Below are 15,076 nucleotides of genomic sequence, written 5' to 3' on the forward strand. Positions count from 1 at the left end.
GTTTGGAAACTAATCTCCATTTGAGAAGAGGGGCTTTGTGGTGGACTTAATAAAGGTACAGCCTAGGGGTGGAGAGGTATTTAGAACTGGGACTTTGTAATTGATTGAATGATTGGAAGGTCCTGGGGTGGGGTAGGCCTTGGAGATTATTTAATCATCCTTAGTAAATGCTGGTATTTTGAACCTGGGAAGTTGCCTTTCCTTGGCAATTACATTACAGAGGCTTAGCAAGAGATCACAGCTGTTCCAACTTCTCCTCTACCTGCCTCTTCGGAATGCTGATAAAACTTTTCTAAAACCTCTCTCGTGGTGCTTTAATAGAAAATACATCAAATTTGGAGTCAGGCCCTAGGAGAAGTGGGTTGGTGCCCTGTCTCTTACCAACCAGCAGGGGTGGCACCTAAATCTGCAGAAAAAAATCCCAATTTAAAAGTAAAATAAATAAAAAAGAGAAAACAAAAAAAAAAAATCCAACATGAACCATTCTCTATCTGTAGGAACCTGAGGGAAAAAAAATCACTTCAAGACCTAAGGGTTTCCCTGTGGAAAATAAGAGATTGGTGTGACGCTCTATTTTGCACTGATTGGATTGACAAAAAATGGCAAAAAAGGAAAATGGCCAATGTTCCTGTAGCTGCACCACTAAGACCCTATTGGTAGAGCTCTGAATTGTTCCAGGCATTCTGGAGAGCAATCCGGAACTCCTCCTAAGGCACTATATACTGCCTCTGCCCTTAAGACCACAGTGCCCTCTCCTAGGCTTGTATTCCAGAGAGATAAAGGGAAGAGTGAACAGTCATTGGTACAGAAACATTGATAAACATTGATATCCGCTCTTTTTGTGGCAGCAAAAAAGTGGACAGCAAGAGCGTGTCTGTCCATTGAGAAAGAACTGAATGAACTATGGTATATGAGTGTGATGGGACAGATTACACCATGACAAAAAAAATGCAGAAGAGGGACACTGAGGAAAACCTGGAGAAATGTGTATGAACTTCAGTGGAGCAGAGTGAGAAGGGCCAGGAGAAACCAATGTAGACACAAATAAGTCAATGGAAATATAAGGTGCATGAGGGAAAAGTGGGGAGGACCCTAGAACCTAGGGGGAAGTAAATAAAAAACAGAAACAAAGTCAAAGGCATTTTTAAAGGCAATGGTAGTGGTCAGGAGGACACTAGAACTTGGCCATCTCGAGATAAGCCTCGTATAGGAGACATCATACAAGCTGACCCTGGAAAGAAGTTAGTCATTCCAAGAAGTATTATAGTAGTGAGAGAAAAAGAATCCCAGGCATGAGGGACAGCCTGGGCAAAGGTACAGAGGTGGGAGAACACAAGCAAGGAGATTTATCTCTCCCAAATCGCTAAGGGATGAAGTTCTCCAAAAAGGAAGGAAACTATATGGGCATGGTCCTAGCTTTATTTTTATCAATATCAGTCTGATAGATATCCTGCCTCCTAGGCAAGTCATTGCAAAGTGAGGGCCACGGAACACACAAGTTTCTGGGTGCTTCCATATACAAACATTCCATGAAATATCTTGGGGAGTCGGTGCATCAGATTATAGGCACTGAGAGACTGTTATCGTGTGATGCAACAGAGGGAAACGCTGAATTTCCTAATTATGTTCCCTGTGGGTCATTTTGCCATAGTGGATACAGTGCTGGGCTGGAATCAGGAAGAGCTGGTTTCTAACACATCCTTACTAGCTCTGGGATTCTGGGAAAACTTTGGAGTCTTCATGTACTTCAGACAACTCCATGAGATTTATCTGCTAGGATATAAACCCAACCCCCAAATGACATTCTAACCGTCACTTCCATGCTTTCACTCAAGCTGTCTCCTTTGACTGGACTCTCTCTTCACCCCTCTGATCCTTAGAATCCCACAAAAGGCCTTTTCTGATTCCTGCCATTGGTAGTACTCAATCACCCTTCAAATTACTTTATTTTTACACAATTTGCTTTTGTGCGTCTATGTCCATGAGGGCAGCTAAGCGGTGCAGTGGGTAGAGTGCAGGGACTGAAGCCAGGAAGACTCATCTTCCTGAGTGCAAATCCAGCCTTGGATACTCACTAGCCATATGACCCTGGGCAAGTCACTTCACTCTGCCTCAGTTTCCTCTTCTGTAAAATGAGCTGGAGAAATGACAAACCACTCCAGTATCTTTGCCAAGAAAATAGACACGACTGAAACAACTCAACAGCAACACTCTATGAACATGTTGCTTCCTCCCAAGAGAATGCAAACTCCCTGAGGGCAGGAATTATCACTTTTCTATCACTGTATTTCCAGTGCCTGTAACAGTGCCTGAAACACACAGGAGGCAATTAAAAAATGCTCAGTGGAGTAAATGGAATTGAAAGGCACATGCTGGCAAGAGGGCAGATCCTTCATGTAGTCACACAATAATTAAGTCAGAGAATATGAAAACTGAGTGACAAGCACCAACTTAATTCGGGATTTCTGCTGTTTGCTGAGCTTCTCATAAAACCAAGATGGGAGGCTGGGAAGGTTATAGACACCTAAAAGGAATGAGTAAATCGATGACATTTACCAAGTCCAGAAATCCCCCCTGGCTACACATTGCTTTATTCAAATCTTAACCTTTGGTGGTAGTTGGGAAAATAAGTCTAGGGCCAAGCTAGAGTTCATTTGCATTGTTTCATGATCTTTTCCTTTGTCTGTCTATCTCTCTCAGTCTTCCCCTCCTTCCTTCCCTCCTTATCTCTTTCCCTCTCTCTACTTCCTTCCTCTCTCTCCCCTTTCTCACTCCTTCCCTCTCTCTGTCTCTGTCTCTGTCTCTCTGTCTCTTTCTCTGTCTCTGTCTCTCTCTGTCTCTGTCTCTGTCTCTCTCTCTGTCTCTGTCTGTCTGTCTCTCTATCTCTGTCTCTGTCTCTCTCTGTCTCTGTCTCTCTCTATCTTTCTCTCTCAGATTTGGAGTAGGCAAGAGCTTCAGAAGGTATTGAACATACAGGCCACATGTAGACCACAACATTCCCGAGTGGGTCAAAACCAGATTAAAATGGGAAACATTTAACAAAAGAAATACAAATATACAACTAAGTCACTCTGAGGCGTGCAGGTATCTTTCTGTATGGACCAGTGGTCCATCTCTATATGAGTCTGCCATCACTGTTCTAGCCCACCACCTTCCTTTTACAGATGAAACACAGAGAAATAAAGCATGTTGTCCAGGAAAAGTAATAAGTAGCGTTGATGACATTTGAACCCAGGTCCTCTGATTCCATATTAAACAATCTCCAAGTTACTAGTACCTCAGCACAGTTAAGCATTCACATCTTTGCTAAGGCTTCTACCATCCACAGATAGCATTTGGTTTATTTTGATGATAACATGCTGAGTTTGGGGTTTTGTTCCCCATTTCACTTCTGACATACAAAGAATTCATTGAACTGAAATGAATTAAAAGACTCGTCCTAGCCAACATTAATCCTGAACTTTAAGGTTTTCAAAGCACTTTTTACATACATTATATCAAGTCTCAAAGTAATCTGATCAAGTAGGCATTACCATTGCTATCCATTCAGTCTTTTCAGTCATGCCCAACTCTCTGTGACCTCATTTAGGATTTTCTTGGCAGAGATACTGAAGTGGTTTGCCATTTCTCTCTAGCTCATTTTACAGATGAAGAAACTGAGGCAAACAGGGTGAAGTGATTTGCCCAGGGTCACACAGCTAATGTCTGAACTGCATATGAACTCAAGCCTTCCTGACTCCAGGGCTGGCACTCCATCCACTGTGCTGTCTACCTGCCCATTGCAGTTACTGCATTTCCATTTAACAGATGAAGAGGTTCCACGTCACACAGATAGTTTTTGTTTGTCCTTTATTCTCAAAAAGGATCAAGTTGTGAGGGAAGGAGTATTAGAGGGAGGACCTAGGTCTCTCCTGAAGGACCCTTTCCATTTTATCACAGTTCTGCTGTATTTATCAAAAAACATATGAAGATATAAAGTCCAAGAAGATAGTGTGTCAAATCAGACTGGAACATAGACCCTAGACTCTAATTCAATGACTCTAAATAGCAAAACATTCTCCAACTGAGAAGTCTCCACTTTTCATAAGCAGTCCTCTTGAACAGCTGAAAGAGAACCAAATATGGTCTGATCTCCCTCCCAGCATCATTGTCTGGGCTGTCGAAATGGCCAAGCTGAGGAAAAGGAGTTCCCAAAGACTGGAACTGCTAATCCTCCTCGAGCCACAGTTAGCAGCTATTTTGTTAGATTTCAGACAAACTGACAAGCATATGCTTGTGAAAGCCAGATAGGACAGAGACAACAGTAACACAAGGAGACCTCTCCGTATTTGTCTTGAGCATTCATGCCTCTTCAGCACCATCAGTGTCCAGGAGCCCTCGCATGGCTAGGCAGGGGTGCTGACTCAGCACCTCCCAGGCACAGGTCCATGCTGCATTCCCAGCTTTTGCAAGGTAGAAAACAGCTTTCAATATTTAAAGTCCCCAGAAACACTTTAACGTTACTACCAATTTCTTGCCTTCTCCTTCATGTGGTGGATCTGAGGTCTAGGAATGTCAAATCAGGCTTTGCTCTGTGCCTGGATAGTGTCCTATACTCCCTGCTCCAGAACAGAACAGAAAGGGTGGTCTTTGCCCATCTACACATCTCAGAGAGAGACTGGTCAGGAACATTTCCTCTAGTGCCTGAACTGTACCGATAATGCATTGGTTGAAGAAAGACCTAAATGCTTAATGATGGGAGGAGGGATACACTTAGCATCTCAAGCCCTAACTTGTAAGTCATGACCCTTCCTCCCTCTGATAACCATGCAACTATAAGCAAGTCATTTCACTTCTCAAAATTCGGGGTTTCCCAATTTGTAAACTCCCAGTAATACTGTTTGCCTGATCTACTTTGGGGGCTTTTAAAGAGGATCCAATGAGGTAACCTACATGAGTGTACTAATTGGCATGATGCAAAATCCAACCAAAAGCTTCCTTCAAGACACCTTTTGGTAGTCTGGGTTTCCCCTCTGCTTCCACCCTGCTGATCCCTTTCCCTTTCAGATTACCTTCCATGACTGTATATATCCTGTATGTACCTAATGATTTATATACTGTGTCCCTCATGAGAATGCAAGCTCCTTAAAGACAGCCTGTTTTTGCTTTTCCTTGTACCTTCTAAGCTTAGCACAGTGCTTACTAATGCTTATGGACTGGCTGACTTGCTTTGAAGGGGAATACTTAAGGTCTCTCCTAAAACTGAGGTTCTCCATCTGGGATCAAGAGATGCCCAAGTGTTCCGCAGATAGATTTCAGGGGATCTACACACTTGGATGGGGAAAAAATCATTTTCATTTTCATTAACTCTCATATATGCCCTTTCTCTCCTCTGACACTGCCACCAAGATCCTCCATCTCCTGCCTGGGATATTGTAATCCCCTGCTGGCTGTTCCTTCTTCCTTAAAATGCGCCCTTCCTCATTGAGATCTACATCCTTAATTATGCTTGAGGCCTGTGTTGTCTAACATTATGCTGGCTTTGGGTAATGAATATCCTTCAGTCTTCTCTTATTCTGTTTGGTCAGGCTGCAGTACAAAGTTACAAAAATTATGACAAGACAGATTATGACCCTCCTCACCTTGCGGAGGTGCCAGTCAAGTACACCTACCCACCATCCCATCTTCTCCACTACTCCCCCCAGCCCTTCCCCATGTTGCTGCTCCTGCCATCCCCCCCCCAAGAAACAATACAAATGTCCACTTGAATCCTTCCCATTGGAAGCAATTTCTCTGAACTTCCCCCGAAGAAAATAAATCAAATTAAAGGGAGCAATGCCCTTCAATCTCACTTCCCTGCTCTTTCATAGGTTGTGAAAAGATTTTCCTAGTCATCCTAATTATTAATGATCTCTGGCTCCTCATAAGATTATGTGTCTAATTATCAGTTTACACATTGTAACCTTTCAGAAGAATTAAAGCTCATGGAGGGCAGGAACTTTGTTCTGTCTCTATCTCTTATGTCTTTATTTCTCAAGGCATGGTACCTTGAATATATGGGTGGTCCTTCAAAATGTTTATCAGATTGGAAATTAGTGGATAGATGAATCCAGTGTAGACATTAATGAGTCCATTTTATTAGGATGCAATTTCAAAAACTTGACTTTCTAAATGTACTGGCTAAAATGCTTTGTATAGTTGATGCCTAGAATGCAGGTGGAGGAGATAGAGGGGAAAAAAAGAAAGATGAAAATAATAAAGATGGAGGAAAGAGAGAGGAAAGAAGGGAGAGGGAAACCACTGATCCTAACTCACCAATGAGATCTCTGATGTGTGAAACAAAAGCTACCATCATTTCTATAGTCTTTCCAGGTATAAGAGTACAGAGTCATCTCCATGCTAAACACAGGAAGGGGGGGATGAAAAATTTAAATAAGACACAGTTTCTACCCTCATTGAATTTACAGCCTAGGTCATCTTCACTTGCCCTAATCTATATCTGGCCACTGGACCCAGATGGCTTTGGAGGAGAAAGTGAGGCTGGTGACTTTGCCCAGCCCTCCTTCACTTAAATCCAAGTCATGGCATCATCTTCCTGATGTGATGGTCCTCTTTGAGAAGGAAAATCGAACCTCAACAACTACAGTCTATGGGCAGACAGAGAAAGAGACATGATGCTATCATAATTAAGTAACTATTAAACAAATCATTATATTATAGCATGGCAGAGTCAATAGAGAACTGGCCTTGGAAAGAGGAAAACCTGAGGTCAAGTACTGCTTTTATTCTTACTACCAATGCAGTGAGCAACTCATCTATTATGTATCTCAGGGAGAATTGAGTGGGGAGCATTAAGGGAGATTTATCCATGAGTCACACAACTAAATACATGACCAAGTCACCTCACTCCTAGAAATTAGGGTTAGATTAAGGTCCCCAATTGACTCACTCAGATAATATGTAACAGATGAGTTGGTGCCTTGCATTGGTAGTAAGCCTTTCCACACAGGGAGTTCCCTATGCCAATGAAGTCCCAGGTCTGTGTTCTTGGTACCCAGATCAGCGCCTAGAACATGATTAATTGAGCCATCTGGTGCCACTTCTACCACTGCTTCTGGCATCTTCACATCTGGTTCCAGAAGTAGTCTTAGACTGAGTTGAAAAGGAAGCCTGGCCACCCTGATGTGTGGTTGAGCTTTGCCCTCAGTTGTATGGCCTCAGGATTTCATTTTCTGACTTGCAGCAGTAAATGCCTTGACATATGCCATAACCTTACTCTACACCGGATCTTGGCAGGAGCAATCACATTGGTGGTTTAGATGGAAAAGAAATCCTGTGCCAATAGAGGAGATAAATCCAGAGCCTTTAAAATATTAAATTCCTCTTTATGCTGAAAAATCTTTGCACATTAATTAGACATGGGCTAAGAGCCAGGCTACTATGCACCAAGAAAGAAAAATTAAGCTACACAAAACATAATCACTCTCCTTCAATCAGGAGAATATGTATATTTAGTTGTGGGAGAAAATGATACCCAGAAGCTGAGATCCTGCTGGGCATATTGATAAAAACAAAAAAGGCATATTTTTCTCTGTAGAGGAAAATGTCAAGGGTTATCTCATGTACACAACAAGAATCTTGGAAGTTGCAACCAAAATTCAATTGTTCAATAATCCCCTGATCATCTATTTCGATTGAGGCAAAAAGTGGGGCAGAGGAAGGGCAGGGTTGAGGTGAAGGACGTGTTTAAGTTCATCCAAACAAAGGGTTGGTCTTTGTCATATTTTCATGGAGAACATACAGTTCAGGATCTGAATAGAAGATGGATTCCTAGAGATTGTGACGTTTCACAGAATCCACTGATACCATAGTAGTGACCATCCAAGCCCCAGTCTGCTACAGAGCCCCCTCAACAAGAGTGGTAACCAGTCAAGAAGTCCACTTAACAGTCCAGGTAAGAAGAGCCAAGAGAAAGTTTTAATTCCTGGACAATGGTAACAAATTCTAGTCATGGCTCTCCTTACTTCTGAAACAACCCGTCACTATTATTGACTTGTTTAAAGTTTGGGGGCAAGGAGGCACTTGCCAGCCTCTAAGGTTCACTCCTTAGGGCGTCTACTTTAAGCAAAAATGTATAAGTTCAGATATGATTGATCCAAGCCCCCACTTAAGACAATGCCTGACTTTTAGGGAGGAGATAAGCTCCCTGCCTAACTTTACATTTATATCTTTCTCTGATTCATCCCCCAGCCTCTTTTGTGGTTGAGGCAAAATTTCAGTTTACATATAGGTAATGAAATAGCAGGTCGTATTATAGTTACGGTGGAGAGACAAACAGCAGGAGGGAATGTTGAGAAAAGAGATGAGATTTTCTCAGGATTTCAACCAGCCTGTGGTTTCTGCTCCAAGAAGCCTGGGGCATCTTAACCTCTATCTCCTAGGGCTGTTGTGCAAACAGAATGAAATAATATTCATAAGGACTTTACAAATTTTAATGTATTGAAAATGATAACTGGAATTACTATTATTGTTATTATTAATCAATATAGAGCTGATGGTCCTCTTTCCTCTCTTACAGCTCAATCCTACACCTTTGCTCCTCAGAAGCATGCTGGAAAACCCCATCTTCCAATTTCTGGAATTCCTTCCCATTCCAACTAACTCAGCACTTTATAGAGGAATCAGAGGCTTTCAGAAAACCCACCAGCCAACTGGAACAGACTTCTTGTCTAGTGGCACAGTGGATAGAGCACTGGGTGTCGAGTCAGGAAAACTCATCTTCATGAGTTCAAATCCAGCCTCAGACACTTACTAGCCGTGTGACCCTGGGCAAGTCACTTGACCATTGTTTGCCTCAGTTTCTCCATCTGTAAAATGAGGTGAATCAGGAAATGGCCAAATACTCTAATATCTTTGCCAAGAAAACCCCAAATGGGGACATGAAGAGTCAGACACAATTGAAACAACACAACAAATGCTTTTCAACTGTTCACATCTAAGCTGGATAAGAACTACACTTAGGGACTTTTTTTCTGGCTTCCTATGTCACTGGCACACAAGGTTTGGAAATGAATAGTAGGCAGCATATATGTTAGTCTGAGTGTAAATCATGATGAGGGTCAAGTTCGTGAAGGAAGCTTCCCTTCGTCCTACCCAGGAGGCCTTTGGAATGATCAAGATGCACTTTATTCTAGTTAAGGTTTCAGAGCAAAATCAGGTGGAGCTGATTTAATGCCACCTTACAGTTCACTTCTTGTTTTAAACTGAAATCGTGTCCCTCAAGGCACCTTGTATAAGATGTAAACCCATGCAAGCACCACTGTTGTAGCTCATTATTGACTATCAGCATCCTTTTAGGCAAGCATTTATCCTGCTTCAAAACAGCAAGTTTTCGAATTTCCCAGGCCTAGGTTCTTCATCTATTAAATGAGAGGATTGGCCGGCATGGTCTTGGAGGTTTCATCCAGTCCTCTGTCTAAGATCCTCTGATCCCAAATCTGGAATTCCCTGCCTGGTGACCATTCCTTCTGACGCCTTCCCAGGGACCCAGACTCGTCACCTGGTGGTCCTCATTTATCCTCAGCTATGAGCACAACAGCTGGACTTGCAAAATGAAGTGATTTGGACTCATAGACTCCTGAGATCTTCTTCCTTTCCCCAGATCCTAGGGCAGGTGTGGGAAACTTGGGGCCTCAAAGCCACATGTGGCCCTCTAGGTCCTCAAGTGTGGCCCTTTCACTGAATCCAAACTTCCTGTTTAGCCAACTACTGCTACTTTGCTCTTTGGTCAACTGCTCCTCAACTTCCACATGGTTAGCCCCAAAGACCAGTTATTTTCAGGCAAGCGAAAAGACCACAAGACACAGGATGAGGGAGGTGAGCCCAGAGTACAGCTAGAGAAGAGTGGAGTGCTACCCTAGGGAGTTATGAAGACCAGGAGAACAGTCACTGGGCTGCAGAGACTTGTCATATAAGGCTGAAGGTAACATGGACAAGAGTCACTTCCATGGGATGGGAAGGCAGAGAGAGGCTGCAATTGCCTCAGGGCAAAGAGCTCCCCATCCATAGCATCGTAGCACCACAGTCCCAAGAAGTCTCGGGCTAGACTGAATTAACATGCAGGAGGTTACCTGGCTTATTTATTTACAAAGCAGATATTTCTTAAGCTGTGGTGATTTATGCTATCTACAATGAGCCTGAGTCACTTTGACAAATTGCCATAAGTCCGAGGAATAAAATTATTCCCCTTACAACATAATTTACCTTGAATGTTCTCCAAATCCAATCTGGATATATCTTTTTTCTTAAATTTACACCCACATTCACATCCTGAATCTCTCCAGAGCGTGGAGTGATACACTAGAGAGAGACATCATGGCGGCAAAGAGAGAAAGCTAGGTGGCCCATTGGATAGAGTGCCAAGTCTGGGGTCAGGAAGACCTGAGTTCAAATCAGGCTTCAGATACTTACTAGTTCTGTGACCCTAAGCCAGCCGTTTAACTGTTGTTTTCTTCAGTTTTCTCATCCTTAAAATGGGGATAATAATAGCACTTTCCTCCCAGGGTTGGCCAAGGATCAAATGAGATAATAATTATAAAGCAGTTAGCATAGTGCCTGGAACACAGTAGGTATTCTAATAATATGTCACCATTATTATTAGATTGGCTTCAGAGTCAAGACCTGGATTCAAGTTAGGCCTCACTCTGACACATACTGGCTGTGTGACCCTAGGCAAGTCACTTAACCTGAGTCCCCACTCTCCCTTCTCTCCCCAGGCAGGTGCCTAAGATTACTTAGAACAGGGAGCAACCTACATGGGGAGAAGGAATTAACTGCCTCCACAGGAATTCTCTACACCAACTAAAACACAGATTTGCACCCACAAAAGGTAAAGGACTTGGCTTGGAGTCAGAAGCCTCACAGGTGGCATAGCTACGGGATACTTCCTACATCCCCAATAGGCGTTGATCTAAGGCAAACCCTTCAACCAGCAAAGTTGTAGGAGACCAGGACGAGTGTAATGGAATTGCCAAGGAAAGGCAACTTCCCAAGGTTCAGAATACCAGCATAGGTGCTCTCCATTTTATTCAGTGACCAACCAAGAACAGAGAAGGTCAAAACATGACATCATTCCAAATACAGCATTTACTAAGTGTGATTAAATAATCTCCAAGGACTACCCCACCCCAGGACCTTCCAATCATTCAATCAATTACAAAGTCCCAGTTCTAAATACCTCTCCACCCCTAGGCTGTACCTTTATTAAGTCCACCACAAAGCCCCTCTTCTCAAATGGAGATTAGTTTCCAAACATAAGTAAAATACATTCATTTGCTCAACCATAGAACACAAAAAGGTCAAAAGTTCCCCACCCCTGGATCACAATTGAATCTACCCCACAGTCACATCAAGTTTAAGCACAGCACCTAATACCCAAATGGAGGTCTTTTCTTCATCTTGACAGGAGGCAAGTTCTCAGCAATCTTAGTTCCTGGGGAGACAAGGCTTAGCAAGGCCACAAGATACATTGCCAGTCCCTTCATTAATGCATCCTCTGTCTGTAGAACAGTCCTAGAACCCCTGAAAACATTAGCAAAACCCTCTCCTAGGATTTCTGTAAACATACAACAAGAAAATCCTTCTTCAGGGCTTCTGAACCAACAGAAAGGTTCCCAGACCCCTGCAACAACAGCACTGTCCTTCACCAGTGGACAGTATTCACTCTGTCTGCAGGACAGTCTCCAGACCCCTGCAACAATAGCACTGTCCTTCACCAGTGGACAGTATTCACTCTCTGTCTGCAGGACAGTCTCAGGGCTTCTTAGCCAACAGCCAGGTTCCAGAACTTCTTCAACAAAAGGACTGTCTTTCAGTGGACAAATCTGGCAAAACAACATCAAAACAGACAGACAAAGTACCAGCAAAACAGCCATGTCTCCTCAGTCCTTGGCAGCTCAGGGGCAGGTCTCAAAAGTCCAGGGCAATTCAATCCTCTCAGTCTCTCTCTCTGCCTCCACGAGGTGCTGCTTCCAAAAAGGTTCCTCTGCCTCTTTCTTGTGTCTCTCCAAATCTATGTCACCAGCTCCTCCCAGTTCAGGACTTTCTTTTCACATCAACAAGTCCATCCCACAGGTGGGATTAACAAGCTCTGGGTTTTAACACAATCAATTTGAAAAACCAAGCCAATACAGGGGAATCTTTAAATGCCATTACTATCACAAGGAGGTGAAACGAGCATTTATCAATCAGAGGGCAGGCTCAGGGGTGTGAGAGGCTGAGCTTAAGGCAAGCAGGTGTGAGGTGCAGCAGAATGATACTGGAATACCAGTTGCATTTCTGCCTCTCTCTAAATCCTCCTCTTCAATCCTTCCAACAAGTGAGTAGGGTCTAAGCCCTACAGAAGAACTGATAACTAGGGCCTGCCCCGGGATAAGAACATTTTGAGGATGCTGGAATCACTTCTACTCCTTCTGATGTAAAGAAACAATGGTTTAACACCAATCTGGCAAGACTATTCAGTCGAAATAGGAAGCTGGCAGGTGTTCTTATCAACTTGGTCTTTTTGCTGTATCACAGAGATTTGTTCTCACCTCAGTTGGAATGGTCTTAAAATTTTATATTTAAGGCTGATTTTGTGCTGTACACACACACACACACACACACACACACACACACATTATGGAATAGTGACTTAGAATCCCAGGAGGAAGAACCAACCTCTCCTTTAATGAGGCCACACAGCCTGAAGAGCAGGCCCAAACTCAACCCATCCCTGATCCTACATCCCCAATATCCCTGATCCCCACCATTGTTTCCTGGAACCAAAGTCACTTGAGGTCTTTAAGGAGAACTAAGTGGGCTGATTGCTCATTTTCAGAAGAACACTTTTTATCTTCTTCCTTATTTTAGGACCATTGCCTTTGAACTTAATGTCTACTTTCCCCACCATTGTCAAGGTAACCTAACTATTCAGAATAACTAATTGGGCAGCATTCAGTAGCGAGTCAACAGGTCTGGAACTGGGCGCTGAGACGAAGCCATCATCATTCAGGCAAAGATGATATCCTTTCCCCAGCTCTACCTTTCCCACTTTGAGTAGAAGTTGAAGAAATAAGGCTACTTTTAAAGAGGATTTTCAGTGTCTGTAGGCACAAAATCAGTATTTCTGCTGCCTGGAAAGCATGGAAAGGGGGAATGAAAAGAAATCATTCCCCCTTGTCACCTTCGTGCTTTATGGGGACTTTATTAAAACAGATGTCTGTATTATGTGCTATCTGGAAAGCAAATAGCTAAAAAATCTTGTTACAGCAAAGGACTAATAATAAGTAATAGCAGTAGGGGTGGCTAGGTCGTGCAGTGAATAGAGCACCAGCCCTGGAGTCAGGAGGACCTGAGTTCAAATCCGGCCTCAGACAATTAACACAAAAACTAGCCGTGTGACCTTGGGCAAGTCACTTAACCCCAAATTGCCCTCCAAAAAAGCAAAAAAAAGTAATAGCAGCAATACTAGTAGTAGTAGTGTAGTAGTAATAGTAGTAGTAGTAGCAGCAGCAGCAGTAGTAGTAATGTATAGAGTGTTCCAGGAGGACTAGACCTCTGGTGGGAGGGCTGCTCAATCACCTTTGGCATCTACCTGGCACTCAACTCTCACCTGTGGCTTCAAGAAGCTGTGGCATGTGCTACAGCCACATCCCGATACACCATGTTGGCAAACTGGTTGAACCAGGTTAAGCGTAAATGAGTTTGGGCAATGTCTCCCCCATGCATGTGAAGAATCCCCCCAAGGCAGAATGGGTGGATGGAGATAAATTGTCCCAGTGGCCACGAAGGCGGCTGAAGGGGGCACTGCGGAGCACTTAGAGCCGGGTCAGACATGGAAGACGCCAAGGTCACCCACTGATGAGCCAGCACCAGTCATCTAGACCTCTACCTTGCCACTGGACTTCAACGACTCTGAAAGTGAGTGAGGTGAACGACTTTGGGCGACTCTGGATGACAAATTCAGTTCACACAGGAGTCAAGGCATCACCTGGGACGTTACTGGTCCTCTTCAGAATGAAGGACAAACAGCAATAGTAGTGGTGCTGGTAGCAGCAGTTTATTGTTATCACAACTGACGTTTATCTAGTGTTTCAAAGTTTGCAAAATGCTCTATGTAGATGACCTCATTTGAGGTTCGAAACAAACCTATGAGGTACACACTGCAGGTCTTCTCTCCCACATTTTACAGATGAGGAAATTGAGGTCCAGAGAGGGTGATCTGGTCACAGGTCAGTGAGGTGTCAGAATGGATAAAGTGCCAGGCTTGGAATCATGCAGACACAAGTTCAAATCCAGCTTCAGACACTTCCTAGATGTGTGACCCTGGACAAGTCACTTAACCGCAGTTTCCTCATCTGTTAAATGCAAATAATAACAGCACATACCTCCCAGGACTGTTGTAAGGATCAATGTTGTAAAGTTCTTAGCACAGTGCCTGGCACATTGTAGGTGCCACAGAGATGTTAGCTAGTCATATTAATTATTATTGCATACCTATTAAATGTCAGTGGCAGGATTTGAACTGCTGCTCACTTGCTCCACCACAATGCCTTCTCATTACTGACCAGCCCTTTGTGGATGACATGTCCATTATATGCTCAACACTATGAAGGGGAGATAAGAAGGATGGGGGAGAAAGCTGAGAAGTCTCAGATGGGACCCTTGCCCTTGAGACAGCAAGCCAAACACACAGGAAACATTACAGAATGACCTCCGGCCCAGGGGCCAGGACTTCAACCCCAGCTTTGCCACTGACAGATTGTGCCTTTGGGAAAGGTCAATTTGTCTCCCCAGACCTGGGCTTCTTCATTTGGACTAGACACTAGGACCCAGCCCACTTAGCTCTAGAATTCTATGATTCTAGTCTATCATGGCTGCGGAATCATAGAACACTGATTAGAACACAAAGGAGCTTCCAGAAAAGAGAAATAAAGAGGGTGCTTCTCCCCTTCTTTGCAGAGTTCTAATCCCATCTACCTCTGCCTCTTCTCTGTGTGATCTTGGGAAAACTCATTGACCCTCTCTGGGCCTCCATTGTCTAATCTGTCAAGGGCTA

General features: G+C 43.5%; 1 protein-coding gene across 5 annotated transcripts in view; it reads right to left on the bottom strand.

Annotated features, from left to right (window-relative positions):
• Positions 1–15,076, bottom strand: part of TNIK (TRAF2 and NCK interacting kinase) — a 433,646-nt gene that overhangs the window by 333,231 nt on the left and 85,339 nt on the right. The window lies entirely within an intron of this gene.

This window comes from Petaurus breviceps, unplaced genomic scaffold, assembly GCF_028583685.1.
Source record: "Petaurus breviceps papuanus isolate PSGF00001 unplaced genomic scaffold, PetGlider_PUasm1.0 173, whole genome shotgun sequence".
Lineage (NCBI taxonomy): Eukaryota > Metazoa > Chordata > Mammalia > Diprotodontia > Petauridae > Petaurus > Petaurus breviceps.